This window comes from Limulus polyphemus, unplaced genomic scaffold (genome assembly GCF_000517525.1).
Source record: "Limulus polyphemus unplaced genomic scaffold, Limulus_polyphemus-2.1.2 Scaffold178, whole genome shotgun sequence".
NCBI classification, from domain to species: domain Eukaryota; kingdom Metazoa; phylum Arthropoda; class Merostomata; order Xiphosura; family Limulidae; genus Limulus; species Limulus polyphemus.
The window spans coordinates 810,819-828,646 of NW_013665788.1; positions in this window are offsets into that span (position 1 = coordinate 810,819).

Consider the following 17,828-nt stretch of genomic DNA (forward strand, 5'->3'; position numbering starts at 1 on the left):
TACAAAGTGCGGAATCTGATTTTGCGACAACAGGAGCAAACCATGTACCTTCGGATTCATTGTCCGACACGGTAATTCTACGAAAGGGAATTGAAGGCCGCTTGGAAGGGTCACTCGCACCACTATACATTATTGTGTTGTCTGTCAGTCAGTCAGTGAAAACTCAAAGGAACGCTTAACGTTGAAACTTGTACTGTCATAACGTCAGTTTAACGTGTACATGCCATGAGTCACGAGAAGTATTATGCACTCAATAGGCTACAACACAGCATGACATATGAACTTCAAAAGCAAGAAATAAAAATATTTGTTACCCTTAATTTTGGTTTTATTTACTCTTGAAACAGAACACTTTCGGAGACCCTGGTGAAGTGCGTCTAGTTATTAGGATATATATATATATATATATCCTACCCATATAAAATGTGATACAAATGTATTTTTTTCTGGATTTCTTAGTTAATTGAGAATTAAGATACTAAAATTTATGGTCGCCTCATTTTAACTATCCAGGCAATGTCCATGCTAATATTCTGAGCACACATGAACTTTGCGTTACAAGAAATTACAGTAATATAAACAAACAAGTTATTGAGTCGATAATTTAATTTCCACCTCATTAGAAATTATCCAGTGGGCGCGACAATCTATAAAGTGTTTCACTTCATACCTTCGAACACTCAAAAGAACCAAAACAGGAGACAGTTCCATTCATTATGACTTTTAACCCTGCTACACGTGTAAATATACGAAATGCTGAAGGAAATAAAAATAATGTTTATGACATATGTGTGTATACCATTACTGTGTTAGGCGACTTACACTTATATGCTTTAACTGATACACACAAGTTATTCTCAAGCGTAAAATAATTGTAGAAGTAATAATAAAATCAATTTGTTTACACTGGGGACATGGTGTTAATTAAATATAAAAATACGTGTAATAAAAAAAAGCTGTACAGAGTAATTAAAAATCAACTGGTGTAAAGTAAAAGTGATTCCTCCCTGTGAACGATGGTTTAGAATCATGGACCGTAATTCTACGAGGACTGCGCAATGACAAACGTGTTCGACGTGACACCACCATTAGAATAGGAGAGTCGAAGTGTAAATAACTAAATAATCCATAAACGAAGTTATGAACTAATTATGGTAAGAAGTCATTTAGATTCTTCAAACATTTTAGGGAACGATCTTTCAATACCTAAACTTTTTGTTTCATTTGTACTTCCATATCATTGTTTTCACTTTGAAATACATGAAATCTAACAATTTTTAACTTCTTTGATTGTGATCTATCTTTACCCTATTAGTTATATTTTTTCCGATCACTTTCATTTTTCAAATTGTCCAGTTATATAACTGTAAGTTGATTTTCAGTTATGTTTATTTGTACGGTTGCTTGATTTAATTTTAAAAGTTTATTAATGCTAATGTGCAACCTGTATTCTACCAGGAAAATTACATTTGAACAAAGTAACCCACTAAAGTCATCAAAAGTCTTGTGAACTCTTCAAGGTCGATTCTTACCGTTAACTTTCATTAATGAGTGTTTTGGGTACACGCTCAAAATATTGATTTAATATAACTTAACAAATCGCAAAGGCCTGGCATGGACAGGCGGTTAGGGCGATCGATTCGCAATCTGCTGGTCAAGAGTTCCAATCTCTGTCACCGGACATGCTCGACCTTTCAACCGTTGGGACATTATGTATTGTGGCAGTCAATCCCACTAGTTGTTATCAAAATAATAGTCCACGAATTGGAGGTGGGTGTTACTGACTAGCTGCCTTCTCTCTAGTCTATCACTACTAAATTAGAGACTGCTAGCACAGATGATCTCGAGTAACCTTGCGCGAAATTCAAAAACAATCAATTTCCAAATTATTAGACATCAACATTCCTTTTCTATAGTTTCTTGTATTTAACATGTTGTTTTCTTATCTTATATTCCATAAGAAATATAAGTCTCGTAATTTTCACCCCAGCGTACATAGCGTCATATGGTATATCCATAGATGTATAGCATCTTTAGATTATATAGATTGAAAGGTAATTATTTTTTACGTATTTTCCCCCAGTGGCACAGCGGTATGTCTGCGGACTCACAATGCTAGAATCTGGGTTTAGATACCCGTGGTTGGCAGAGCAGAGATAGCCCATTTTGTAGCTTTCTGCTTAATTACAAACAAACCTTTTACGTATTTGAGAGTTAAGCAAATATTTTGTTCTGGTTTATTATATTATGAAATCATGTTTCTGTGATCACAAACTCAAGTTATTTTATACACGTTATCAGAGTAAACCCACATCTGCCTGAATTTTACCAACAATTTCTATGATTGCCTTTTTTTCTTGCACTAAAATAACCTTTTCGTTCTTTAATTCATCTTTACCCAAAAGGTCAATGCTGTAACACTGTTGTCAATAATGTTTTGCAGGAAAATTCTTCAGTAGATGATTTTGTGATCAGAATCTAAAGTGTGGTTTTTCCTTGAAATTGGGTCTTTGATATTCTTTATCTGTAGCCACAGAGTGGGTTAAGGAACTTGGTTCAATGAGGAATCATTTTAAAGTAATTAAGATTTACAACTTCGAGAAAACGAAATACTCCGAACCTAGCATTATAGTTGTTGAAGACAGTTCCTCGAAATAAAGTTGCACCACGTACTTCCAAGAAAAAAAATCTTCAATCTTATACTGCCCATTAGGTAATCAACTGTGACTTTACGTTTTTGGATCCCAGATTCTGAAACCTAGTGATCGCTTTTGTAATTTTAGAATATGATTAATTTAAGTTATAAAAAATTCAGTGGGGAAAATACACCAATTAATTGAGACTTGAGAACAGTTCTGAGCTACTAAAGATTATATTTAGAGACAAGCTGACCTCTGAGTGGTATAGATTAACTTTTTGCCGTAATTCTGACAGCTTCACTTTATGTAAAACCCATATTTAGGAATAAAAAAATACGTAAAGTTATTCTTTAATATAAATTCATTACGTAACTCATATTTATATTTGATGCAGCACGCGTGATGAAAAGGCCTATGTTGAGCTAAGACATTAAAATAATAATATTTTGAGGTTTATCTAAACGAGTTTTTATTCTAGTATTAAATCTAACGATGATCTTAGAGTCACACCATCAAAATGATAATATAATGAAAGGAAAAACAAAGTGTTTAATGACGTTCATCATTGATATTGTGATGTAAATGACACTCTTCAGATGTATATAATTTTTATGTATATAGCAAAGCCACATCGGGCTATCTGCCGTGTCCACCTTAGCGTTGTAAGCCCGTAGACTTACCGCTGTCTCACCAGGCGACGGTTTGTTTGTAATTAAGCACAAAGCTACTCAAAGGGATATCTGTACTCTGCCCACCACGGGTATCGAAACCCGGTTTCTAGCGGTATAAGTCGAGGGACATACCGCTGTGCCACATGGGGGCGTTTAGTAACAGAATGGAAAGACAACTGGACAGTCATGGGTATTTAGAACTTACCGTGAATGACTGTGAAAAAATATTTGTCTTAAACGTTTAAAATAAGCAAGCCAGAAAGTCGAAAAAAAACAATAAAAAATGTAGCACACTGTGAGCACTGTTAATGTTACTGTAGGTATCAGTTTTCTAAATTTCGGTTTTCAATTATTTAAATAAACATTTTTCTACCAAAACTCATTAACCTAGCGGTTTGAACGTTAAAAGTAATTAATCATTCACATTATAAAAGTAAGTAAAATTGTGTCTCTTAAAGACGTCAGTATTCATAATTTTACTAAAGTATATTTAAAGAAAATATAGAATCGGCACTGTCTATGTTTAAAGCATACCAAAAGTATATGCTAAGATTTGCTTTTTTTTACAGGATAAAAAGTTATACGGGTCTAACAAACAGATGCATTTGCATGACACACGTCCGTATAAAAAACTTTATATTCTAATTTACTTGCCAAAAATGCTAATGAGCTTCAGATAATGAAAGACCATAACAGAAGTTTTCCTATTAGAACAACACTGCATTTTCTCGAGGAACTAAGATAGTCTGAGTTATTCAGTTCAATCAGTGAGAGCACTAATAAGACTGAAAGCTGTCGTTCGTTACAGAATGGTGATAACTTAGATCAGCAAAGTTATAATAAAGATAGAAAACATTATGTTGTATGAAGTAGGATCTAGAAGTAATTATTATGTGTTTTTACTTCGTACTTCTACAGTAACTTTGCTTCACCAAGAAATCTGGAGCATTCCAATTTATTTAAGCTGTTTTTTATTATAATGTTTTACAGGATAAGATGCATCCTGCATATTACCAAGCAGATACCCTGCTTACATGTGATAATACAATTAACATTATAAAAAATAATTTTATGAAGCTTATAAAATAAAAAATAGCATAAAACATGTCATTATTTAAAGTAACTGCACAAAAAATTAACGATGTTCCAATTGCCTGTGTGTGTGCGTAGTCTTAGAAATTAATAATACATTTTCACTAATTACAAGAAATACACGACTTTCACTGCTAAGTAAACACACTACTTAGATCAATAATTATCTGATTTTCTGTTTTCATCTGTTCTTTAAACTGTATTACTGAACTTGTCTATAGACGAAAATATACACGTGTGTGTGTGTGTGTAAACAGCTTATCTCAAAGGCTATCAGTTATATCATAATTGTTTTAACGGGTAATTAATATTAAATAAAGCATTATACATATAATATAGAGCAAAGTAAAATCTAAGATTACTCTTAACCTTCTGCCTAATGCAGAAATAAGGACACCTCTTCTAATATATTGTAATTGTTAGCTGAAGAAATGTTTAAAGGTAAGATCCTGTTTATACTTAAAAGTTCTAAAGAAGTACTTTAGATATACATATCTATTAAAACTGAGCTACGCTGTTACTTAGAACAATAAGCACAATGTGCTTAATATTTTTTACTTATTTTAACAAGTTATAAAATACAATGTTCATGGATAAATGTTCTGACTTGTTCTCAGATCTTCCTATTCGGAAAGAGATTAGAAACGTCTTTAGTAGTATATACGATAGATATCACATTGGAGTTGTTTCGTGGAGGCTCCCTTCACAATGCAATAAACTTTGGTCTCGAGAGTATGTACCTATGGTTGGTTGGTTCGTTATTAAGCTCTGGCCATCGCGGGTATTGAAACGCTACTTTTAACGTTATAAGCTCAAAGACTTACCGCTGAGCCACTGAGGTGCTGTACTGTAGGTTTCAGTTAACCTTAACGATATTTTGACATACTTTGGTTACGTTCTGTCGACTCGATTGATGATTTTGATAATGACAAGTTATTTGAGGTAAACAAACTGGTCTGTTCACATTATGTCGTAGATGAGAAGGAGAAAAGAAATAAAGGTTTTATCAAACTTAAGTGATAAATAATGCGCCCATTATTGACTTCGTCACTTCACTGATCGACGATAATCCTAGCTGTCACGAACATCTCATGTCTTGATAGCTCTAGCGAAACTCAGGAATAAAAATTATCAAGCAAGTTCCTCTAAAATAATTCATTCTTCATCACGGTTTGTCCTCATATTATTGATACTTTATAGGTCATTGCTATCGCGGCAAATATACTGAATTAAAATAAATAAAACTCTGATGGAAAAGTAACATTTATCATACATGGTTTATAAGGTTGTCACCAGTGTCAAAGGATAATATATTGCTTGAAGACTAAACTAACACAAAAATGTTCGGAATTTATGATGAATAAATGTATGCACTAAAACTTTCAAAAACTTTAAGTACTTTTTACACTTAGGCTACGAAGTAAAGAAAAAAAGGATATACAGTCTCAATCATAAAATTTTTAGCTACGATCTTTACGTCGAACCTCCGCTATTCGGTGTGGTATCCCACTATCCACTTGATACCTTTAACAAGATACAATAAAAAATTACCAAGTTTGAAACATAAACTATAAAGGACTAATTACAAATAGAATGGATCACAAAGGACAGACAATTATTAATTTACAAACAAACCTGAAACATAAAGCATAAGGTTAAAAACAAATGAATGGGAGAACAAGGCCAACATAATATTACCGTGAGGGATGAAGCTGCTTTTGACTTGACTTCTAGTGTTGATTACCTAATGCACTTACATTTGCTTCATATTAAAGAGAAAATGCTCATGTACGAAATAAGATATCAGAAAATATTTCATATTTTATTCTAAGCCCCAATATTACCAGCTACATTTTTGCGAAGATTATGTTACCAACTGTTCTCGCACATCAATTATCCGTCAAAGTCAGTAAAGACAAAGCAATCACATGACAGAAGGTTTTGGAGATAAGTTTCAAAACAATGAAATATAAAAAAAAAAGAACACATCTAGATCTTTGACGCCAAAACTAGCAGTAGACACGGTTAGCTAATGAACAATGTGTACCCCAGAACATGATTCGACAGAGGCCAGTCTGTAGCACCTTATAAACTAATAGACAAACAGAAACTGTCAACAATAACCACTGATCTAAAGTGGGAACTTCATCGAGTTATGTTTTCATTTAAGTTGATGTGAACTACTTAAATTAAGTTTAAGTCTTTTATTTATTTTCAACTACTAACGTTAGGTATTTGAATGAAGTTTGGCCTGGGGTACCATAACAATCAAATACCAGTCTAACTTGCTTTTATTTTTACAAGTGTTTTTTTTTTTTCACTAGTATAGCGGCATCAGCTATGAAAAGCCCAAACAACTTTTGTCAAAACGAAAACACACTGAGTGTTTTCATTGGAAACGTGTGTTTCCAGTGAGTTTTCCTGAGTAGAATATAAAATACGGAACATTTTACTTGTTGTTAATATTTAAAATCACGTTTCTGAACATAATTGTCTCTCAGTGTGTTTGAATTGCTTCATTTCGTTTCTTTAGAAATTTAGGATGATGATTATTTTTCTATACAAGTCAAGAAAGACGAGACTATAAAAGTAACACCTTAATAACCAACAGTTGAGATAGCTTCTTTCTCTCTTCTGTATTCAGCCAATATATATATATTTATTGAAGTTCGAAAGTTTAGGAAATATCTAAAACGTTTTGGTTTATGCTACTATAGATATCAATTTCCAATTGGAAATGACTGGATAATTGCATTTCTTAATTAATTTAAACTTGAATTATAGACGGATTATTTGAAGTTTTCTTTTTGACTGTTTTAAATCCTGTTATCCTGTTTATAAGATACTCTCGGCGGCATTATAACCTACAAGAATAAGAAAATAACCAAAAGCTTAGCAGATGTATTTTAGAAATCCACATTGTGATTAAAGTAATGCCCACTTAACTTGTGAAAATGAAAATATGATTGAAAAACAACACGAATAAACTTTAAATATTAAAATACTGAAAACAGAGAAAAACTCAAACAAAAGAAACATTCCGGAAGAGCTAAGAATAAAAAGATTAAAACATAACATTAAAAAGCATCAGTAGAGCCATTATATTTGTATTAAGTTAATTACATCTAAAACCAGAGGGAGCTAGTATTATAAAGCGAATTATGTGATTGGATTTATCTGCAATTTGAATGTACTTGTACCTTAAATGTTGTACGTGGTCATATCTTATTGTTAGAGACGAAACGTTCAGCAGAAATAAATCTATTATCCCTAAAATAACTGTTTCAAAACTTCATAGTTCTGCAAATAATTCCCTTTTTCAAAATGCAATAAGTTTAAGAACTAAGATATGTATAAACTAATTCAAGGTTCGGTATAAAATACGTGCTCAGCACGAGCAAGATAGTAGATTCAATCCAATACCGGTCTCAGTTCATCAGGAAAACTCGTAAGAAAGTGGTAAGGCACTCGCTCTGCTTTTCCTGGAAAAAGACTAGAAAACGTCATTTAGTCTTAACTCTAATTGAAAGCGATTGCTTATATATAATCGAGCTGTAAATTAATGTTTGGAAATCTGGAATTAATAACGTAGTAATTCGATTTAGATGAAGCTACAGAAATATTAAGACAAGCACCTAAGGTACTAAAATATACTTTTTAATTATACGTCTTTAGTATTTCTAAGCCATAAATATTACTTGTCATCAAAAATACTTAAATAAGGTATTCGTTTCTTCATTATTTTAACTATAAAGAACAAAATACATATTTTTTCTACCATATGTATGCATAACGTACCGTTAATGTATTTATAAATAAAATAAAAATGTTCATTCCATATCCCATATCTGAACATTTATTAAACCAGTATCACAGTGAACGAATGCCTATTTGGACCAAAAAAAGAATAAAATTCTCCTTATATTAAACATTTTGCTCCTTGCAGTTATTGTATATATTGATGAAGAGTCTCCAAACTTATTTAATCAACATGAAATATGATTATTGTATTAATTGAGGTAAAATAATGATTTTTATTCATTGCAGTTAGGCCCGGCATGGCCACGTGGTTAGGGCTCTCGATTCGCAATCTGAGTTTTGCGGGTTCGAATCCCCATCCCACCAAACATGCTCGTCTTTTCAGCCGTGGGGGCGTTATAATGTGACGGTCAATCCCATTATTCGTTGGTAAAAGAGTCGCCCAAGAGTTGGCGGTGAGTGGTGATGACTAGCTGCCTTCCCTCTAGTCTTACACTGCTAAATTAGGGACAGCTAGCGCAGATAGTCCTCGGGTAGCTTTGCGCGAAATTCAAAACAAACAAACAAACCTTGCAGTTATTACAAGTTGTTTTAGATTCATAATTTTCCTTACACACAAAGTTATTATGTACACGACAAATTGTATGTTATTTATTGCCTTGTGATTTGGGGCAACTTACGTAATGAACTCTTTCGTTTTAGTTTGATATTAGAATAATGTGAATTGGGCAATGCGTGTTCTCTCAAAACTATGTTACATAGCTAAAATACAGTCTAGTTTTATTATACAGGGTGTCCATAAAGTTTGAAATTAATGTAAACATATTATATATAAAGACCTGGTTACAATATATGTTCAAATTGGCCACCACGATACAGCATGATTGAGATATTGGATTTCTTTCCGGATGTTTGTTATTGAACTCTGCAACTATTTCTCTCTGTGTCCATCCTTGATGTTCACACAACAGAATAATTTCAACACGCTCTTGCAAGCATAACGACATGATTATTACGTCTGGACAACAAAAAGAATAAAACATAAAATTAATAAAAAATGTTTCAAAAAAATAACTTTACATTCATTTCAGACTTTATGAATACCCTGTAGAACAATGCTGCTTGTTTCTCTGGATTCACATAGCGTAGCAGTTTAAAGAACTGACCTACAAAATATTACTAAATAAAAGAATTACTTTATTTATAACATAACATATTATTACAGTATCCATTATTACCTCACCAATAGTTTTGTATATGCTTTAATAACTCAATACGTATATACTTTTTTTTTGTTTGGAATTAAGCACAAAACTACACAATGGGCTAACTGTTCTCTGCCCTCCACGGGTATCGAAACCCGGTCTCTAGCGTTGTATGTCCGCAGACATACCGCTGTGCCACTGGGGGGCACGTATATACTTAAATCCTGGTATACACTGTGCAATGGTGAGGGTGACTTTGTGGGAAGAGGTAGCGGCCAAATTTGTGGCCGTAGGGTGCTTTCTGTTACCTGCTTTCAACATCCAGCTCTTAATGTTATTCCACAATGTTTCACATGATTCATTAATTGCCGATCATTGGCTGTAGAAGTGCCTTACGGGCCGAAGTTGAAAGTTCACGGGTCAAAGTAGGAAGTAGGTATAACTCAAGAAACGGCTTTTCATATCAACCTTATGGTGGTTGTGTTTATGCTCTTTTTTTTCTTTCAAACTTTGTTTTGTGTGTGTGTGTGTATGTAAGGACCTGGCGCCACCTATGAACGTAGTTAACGTTAATTTAGTCAAATATAATAAATGTTCAGTAACAGCAATAATGGGGGTGGGGGAGGTTGTGGACACCCATTAACATGCCCTTTATTTCAAACTATCATCCTACAAAGTTTGGTTGAAATTGGCCCAGCGACCCAGGAACAGTTAGACAACGGACAGACAGACAAACAAATGTTTGTGGTTTATATATATATGTGTATATATATATATATAGAAAATACAAAACGATATAGTATTTCTTATCTTGCCTACTTTCCTACATATTTAGCTGATTGTGTATGTACTCAACAGTAATATTCCCTTTTTTAAGCAATATGAGGCTAAAGGAGAATAATTATGGAATGTAACATTTTATATGGTATTCTGCCGCTCTTTATTTGCAATTATTCATGAATAGTATTTAAATCTTCCTTGATGTAACAAATCTTTGATAATCTCATCTTCCACTACAACTGAGGTATGATACAGTAACTTTACGTACGGTGTAGTCCTTTAATGTTCATACTGTGTGATACGTATATGTGTGTGTGTGTGTACGTATGATAAAACAACATTCTAAATCAATATAAAAATTATGGCCTAAAACGGCCTGGTGGCGAGGACACTCGACTCATAATCTGCGGGTCGCGGACTCAAACCCCATCACCGAACATGCTAGGCTTTTCAGTCGTGGGGGCGTTATTAATGTTCAGTCAATCCCGCTATTCGTTGACAAAAAACAGCCCAAAAGTTGACTAGCTACTTTCCTTTTAGCTTCTCTCTTCAAAATTTGGAACAGCTAGCGCGCCCTTGAGTAGCTTTGTGAGAAATATAACAAAACAAACAAACAAAATATAACAGTTTTAGCATTCAAATTATGGAATATAGTTTTAAATGTGAAATACATGCCTATAAAGCTATCATACAGTAATAATACAGTCAGAAAATATTAGTTATATAATTTAAAGAAAAAAACATTTGGGGTCAAAATTGACAGCATAGAAACTCTGAGTAGCTGTGTATAGGCTATTCATATTGCTCTGCATTTAAACATTTTTAAACGCAGTTTGAACTGCCAAAACTGTGTCAGAGTATAAACAAACGGTTTTACGAGTCTTGTAATTGTCAACTAGAAACTTGATCTTTAAAATTGTCACACAAATCCTAGTCCTTATTTTACAGTGAAAGTATTACAAAACAACTACAACCACAATATTATTTTCATCTGCAATATACTGAGTGCATTCGAATGTTCCACTGTGGTTGTATATGTCAATCAACAAATATACAATTAGTTTGCTTCACCAGATTAACTACACAACCATGGAGATTATAATTGGGAAAAGCAACTATCCAGCGAAAGGTTTGTGATAAATCCACGAATATTATGGTTGGGAAAATTATGCTTCTTTACAAAGCCCCCGAAGCAGTCATGCGGTAACTCAGGTCAACCACAACATAACACGACAGTTAGACTCGAGTTTTTATTATCATTAGCATCTAGTTTGTCCAAAGAATTACATTAAACTTGCATGTTTTTGAATTTACAAATCATATTTTTGTTTAGGATGTAATATTCGCTTTTAAAATCTACGTGCAATAATTTCACTTTACCTTCTTCATCAACACTGACATTCAAGCAGAAAGTGAAGTAATTATTTTTAGCTGTTTTTTGACATTTCGTCGTGATTCTATACATAAAACTTCAAGAACTTCAGAACTATTTTTCTTTCGTTCACAGATAAAACAAATATTTCACTCCCTTTCGATGAAATACGCGAAAACGTCGTGTCTTTCAGTTATGCAGTATCAAAACAGTTAGACGGTTGTTTGCATTTCGCATGAAAAGTGAGTTAAAAATGAAATAAAATAGCAGCCATTCTTTACGTATGGGAGTTTTTCTTTTACCAGCACTTGTCAGATTTCTTTGATGTTGATACTTAAGTCTACCATTGTAATTCAGGTTTGATTTATATTCTAAAACACCACAGTTCGCTATTGTTTTCCACTATTGATTGTCAGGGACAACAGACTATCAAAATGGATTTTCAGTCCAATGTTTCCCTAGTAGATAAATCCAAAACGAGACCCAGCAACCACCAAGTAGAAGGTAAGCATATTTTATTCAGGACCTTAACTGCAGATGTTATATTTCCTTATATTTAAAACTTCTTTTCTAATTCTTAGACAGTGTGTTGAAGCTTATACAACATCTACGTGTGATCTATTGTTGTAGAAAAATTGAGAGCGATTCTTCTCCGTCCAAATGATCATCGTAAATTTTGCGTAAAAATAAAGAAGACTTACTCCAATTGTTTCGTGTTGCTATGCCTAAGCAACTGGTGTGAGAAGGTATTATTCAAAGTATATATATATATTCGTAAGAAGGTTTGGGTTCTTTTCAGGACAGAAACAGGAAAATGTATGCTATTTAAGTTAAGTAGCGATTTTCCAAATGGTAAAATTTCCTTTTACCGACATTAAGCATAAAATTCCGTATATTACACATTTTATTACGACAACAATTTCAGAAGTTTTTATATATAGTAAATCAAGTTAATAAATTGTTTAGATTGTTTTTATGTCGAATATAGATGCTTTAAAACATTTAAACCTATATCATCATCATTAATAAACGTTCTAGCGAATTAGATGTAGCTTTATAATTAATAAAGATTGTTGGATTCATTGTACTAAATCGAAGCCCGTAGGTCTTGTAAGATTATACTTTCATGTAAACGTGGTTGCATTATGGGAAAACAGAGAGTTTAAAAAGAACAATCAAGTCATACTTTTTAATATATATATATATATTCGTAAAGGTTTGTTTGTTTTGAATTTCGCGAAAGCTACACGAGAGCTATCTGCGCTAGCCGTCCCTAGTTTAGCAATGTAAGACTAGAGGGAAGACATCTAGTCATCACCACCCACCGTCAACCCTTGGGCTACTCTTTTACCAACGAATAGTTTGATTGACCGTCACATTATATCGCCCGGACGGCTGAAAGAGCGAGCATGTTTGGTGGGACGGGAATTCGAACACGCGATCCTCAGATTGCGAGTCTCAGGCTATGCCTGAGCCCGTTTGTAAAGGAGACAGCTGTAGGATTTGTAAGAAGTAAATGTCTTTTTAAGTTAAATTCTGAAGTATTGTTCTGTAAAGTTTTAATCTTATCTCTCAAATCGTCTTCATTGTAGTTAACTTGAATGGTATAAAATGTTAAATATTTTCTACCGAAGTGGCCTGATGAATAGGGTTGGATTATTAGACTGTATCGCAAGAAGAAGACATTAATTCGTTTCCCTTTAAATCCACTTGCAAATAAAGTCAACAGCAACAACTTCCTAAGTCTTTAGCGATTACTTTGTTTACGTCTCAGATGAAACTTAAGAACCATTTATACGTTTGATTACGTCCTCCACCATATATTATTTTACCATTTCTTATTACGTCCTCCACCATATATTATTTTACCAGTTTTTATTACGTCCTTCACCATATATGTTTTTACCACTTTTATTACGTCCTTCACCATATATATTTTTACCACTTTTTATTACGTCCTTCACCATACATCTTTTACCACTTTTTATTACGTCCTTCAACATATATTCTTTTACCCCTTTTTATTACGTCCTTCACCATACATTTTTTACCACTTTTTATTACGTCCTTCACCATATATTATTTTACCATTTTTTATTACGCCCTTCACCATATATTCTTTTACAATTTTTTATTACGTCCTTCACCATATATTCTTTCACCACTCTGCGCAAATTTCATCAGATACTAATTAAATTATCCACTACCTCAAAATTGTTCCATATTTATTAGCTCTCTTGCCTCAATCCCACTGCATGCTCACTAAAACCCTAACCGATTTACCCTTATACACACCCTAACAGATCCAAACCCATCCCACTATATACTCTTTAACACCATTCTCCCATTCAGAGCCTTTAAAGCCTGTACATCCTAATTACGGTGGTCACCTTTGTTCCAAATTCCAGCTAATTATTATAACAGAATTACTGGGTTTATCATTACAAGACTATTATGGGATTTTATTATTATTGGGATTATTATTTTATTATTGCGGTATTATTGGAAGTACAGCCGAAAATATCGTTCAGAGCTAAGTTACCCAATAATCTCTATGATTAGAAATGTTAAAAGTATATTTAATTGACAATTATGTTGAACAGATTGATTTTGAGTTTCGCTATAACAACATAGTTTATTCTGATCGGAAGTTGCCATTATTATCATCATTATTCTGTAGTATACAGTTATTTATATTACTTAAATCTTCTTGGAAACAAATTATAAATAATCGGTCATTTATAGTGCTTTTTACAGACAACTTTCCAATACTATTTTTGTACTCTTTTTTTTTTTTCACCACGAACTCGGTTTTATTAGAACTGTCATTCATTGTCGTTCTCAGGAACACAGATTGCATTATTCATTAATGTTTTATTTGTTTTTTTAACGTGCACAATCTTTCAATGTTGAAAGTTTTACGAAATATTTATTTAATTGTAATAAATCCTGACTATAATACCAAAAGGATTACGATTACACGCCAAATAATTATAATACCAAAACTAATATTGTTAACAGTACGTGTAAATTATGTTATATACTAGTAATTAACAACTGGACAAATTTTAAAGATTTAATTCTAATTTAAAATTATGTTTGGCTATTATTGTCCATATAAAAAGTCACTTAAGCGTTTGAGGGTAGCATTATTCTCAAATATCAAAAAGAAAGATTAGTGCAAGTATGGAATGGAGTATTTATGTACATTTTAAGTCTGTGATTTTATTTAAATTTTAACAGTTGAACTGGGACATTTAATATAGATTCAAGAACATTGTTACTATTTACCCTACATAGGATGACATATTAAAGCTACAAGTACCAGTGCCAAGAAAAATACAGATGTTTATATGAAAAGCTTTTTTGTGGATAACCCAACGATGGTGTTGATATTTTATTGAATGACAAGTTTCACTCCTGGGATAATAGGTTTAACTTAGCCTATTTTTGTATTTGAGTCAAGAGAAACATATATTGATAGATAAAGCTTGAGGAGAATTGATGTAACCGAATTCATACGATTTAATATTATAATATTCAGATTTGCAATTGTCAAACTCTCGCGAATTCTCGGTTGACCTTCATCCTCAGCTTGACTAACCATCACAGAGTTTTATTGATAACTATGTTACATTTTGTTCAAACACGTAGTGGAATGTATGATTAATTGTGGGATTTTCTGAGAAAGTGCTCCTTTATACGAACTAACAGCCATTTAATGGTAGAATTCACACATCCTTTATCACAAGACTGACGTAGAAAGTTGAAGATAACGGACGATTTTTTATTCTTAGGTATTACGTCTTTAAAACGGAAAACAATAATAGACTTAAATATACTATATTAGAAATAATTAGAGAAACTGTAAAGAAAGGGGGGTATAATAGGTAAACATTACGAGAATGTTACACGTTTACCGTTTGAAAGTGAACTACACCAGAGTACTGTCATGTGTTAATAGCTTACATTGTGGCTAGTTTTTGTCAAACAACTTAAAACGTACCACTTCAGTATAAAGCCTACAAGAATACAGGCAGACATATTATGCCATGTCCAGTAGTATTATCAGAAATATGAACTAAGGTATGGTTCTCAGAACAAAATATCGCATAAAAGCATGTACAGATCAAAGTTTTGACTGATCAAGAACACTCCATGCAAAAATTGCGCCAAGGCTCAGTGTTTGAAAAAGAACTGTATGAATGTCTATGAAGAGGCAAATTGAAACTGGTACTCTTAATAATAGAAGTGGTTGAGGTAGGAAATCGAAACTTTGCATAAATCGTGCTAAGTACTCAGGGTATGTTCTTTCCAAGAAAAACGACAGTCTAACGTAGATCTTGCCAACAGCCTTGTTGTGAATACAGATTTGAATTTTACTTCAAGAAGAGATACATATTAACACGAAGTGGTCTCAATGGACGTGTAGTTGCTGAGAAACTTTAATTAAACCGAATGGTTGAAACGGGTATCAAACCTCAAACAGAGCAATAAGAAAAGCTTGATACGTGTGCTCTTTACAGATGAATTTCAGTTCCAACTGTTCATAAATAATCAACGACAGTTTGTTCTATAGTGGAGAGGAGAACGGTATCATAATCAATGAACAACATCTATATAGAAGCATGCTGGAAGATAAGTACAAGTTTGGGGCTACATCTTCGCCAACTGTGTCGGTGATATACACAAAATTGATCATATTCTGACTACTGACAAATGCAGACAGATTCTGATAAATCATGGACATTCCCTCAGGAACATGACTCATCAGACAGGGATTCATCTTCTAGCAAGAAAATGATCCAAACATACAACAAATGTGGAGAAACGATATCTCGACTTCAAAGAGACCAATGGAAACAGTCACAGAGATGGCTGGGCCTACACAAAGTCCTAATATAAACAGTATTGAGGCTTTATAGGCTTGTGATAACTGAAACGATTCTGTAAAATAGTACACTGATAAAATGCATGATAGCATGAAAATAAAAAGGGTCTCACATACAAAATAATCGAATATTCTACAATTTATTCACTTTTCTTTTGTATTTTCTGTGACAATGTTCGACCATTAATAAAACCTTCATTATTTACAATTACTCGTTATTTGTAACCCTGCATCTTTCTATAATCATTACCGTTAACGTACTTTAAATTTCAATCTGCAGATAAACTAGGCCTAAAGTGAAAATTAAGGTTAAGAGCAACAGAAAATTCACGAGATTTTGGCAACTGCAGATCTGAAACCAACATTAAACCATCGTAATTTGGTTACACCACTTCTCTTCGGGCTTTAAGCTATTAATATATATATTTTTGTCCTGTTTGAGAAAAGCATTCCCTATTTGACCAAAATCATTACGCATAGTTTCTTTTAAGTTCAAATTTTAGTACAAAACTGCCAAATATTCTATCTGCACTGTGTCCAAAACCGTAACGGAATTCTCAATTATAGATTTATTGTCCTTCAAGCATACCGCTGAACCACAGTGAGTTGAAAAATACTGAGATATATTCTACATTTGTAGGACATAGAAGTGAAATAACTATTTTTGGATTTTTTAACGTCCAACTAAAGGCCTTATAAATAAAATACAGCTTAGTTTAAACAGCACGACTGATATAATTCTTGTCTTGTTCTATTCTTTGATGTTTTTTCAAAACCTTTTAGAATTCAATTTGCCAAATTCGTTTATGTACGTATAATGAAAGTTAAATTTGTTTTAAAGTTGTTTCTTTATTCTTTGTAACTTTGTAAAACAAATGGAACATTAAGTATTATTGCTAATTATATTTATTTGACTAATGTGTTGATATTTCTTTTGAAAAAGAAACAAGTATTACTAATTATATCTATTTCACTCTTTATCTATCCAGTCTTGGGCCTGATGAGATCTAAATAACTAAAGGCCCAAGGTTCGAGACACTCTGAATTTTTAACAATATAAAAGTAACAGTAAACCCCATTATTTGATTCAAAGAACTAAACGAAGCACTTTTTGCAGTAGATAATTCAATATTGGGGACGGCTATATCTGAATCCTGGGGGTCACTGATCTGTAGCTCACTTGCCTTAATTGTTGAAAATTCCATTTCATAGAACACAGATATTTATAAAATAGACGAAATAAATAAATAAATGCTAAATTACTTATATACATATTTTTGCATAATTCCTAATATATTATATTGGATGTTAATTTCTAAAGGTTTGTTTGCTTGTTGTTAAGCGTTCTGAGCCTCCCAGACCTACCGCTGAACTGTCGGGGGGAGTTTTCGAGGAATTCCTGTTTCATATTTCGATAAA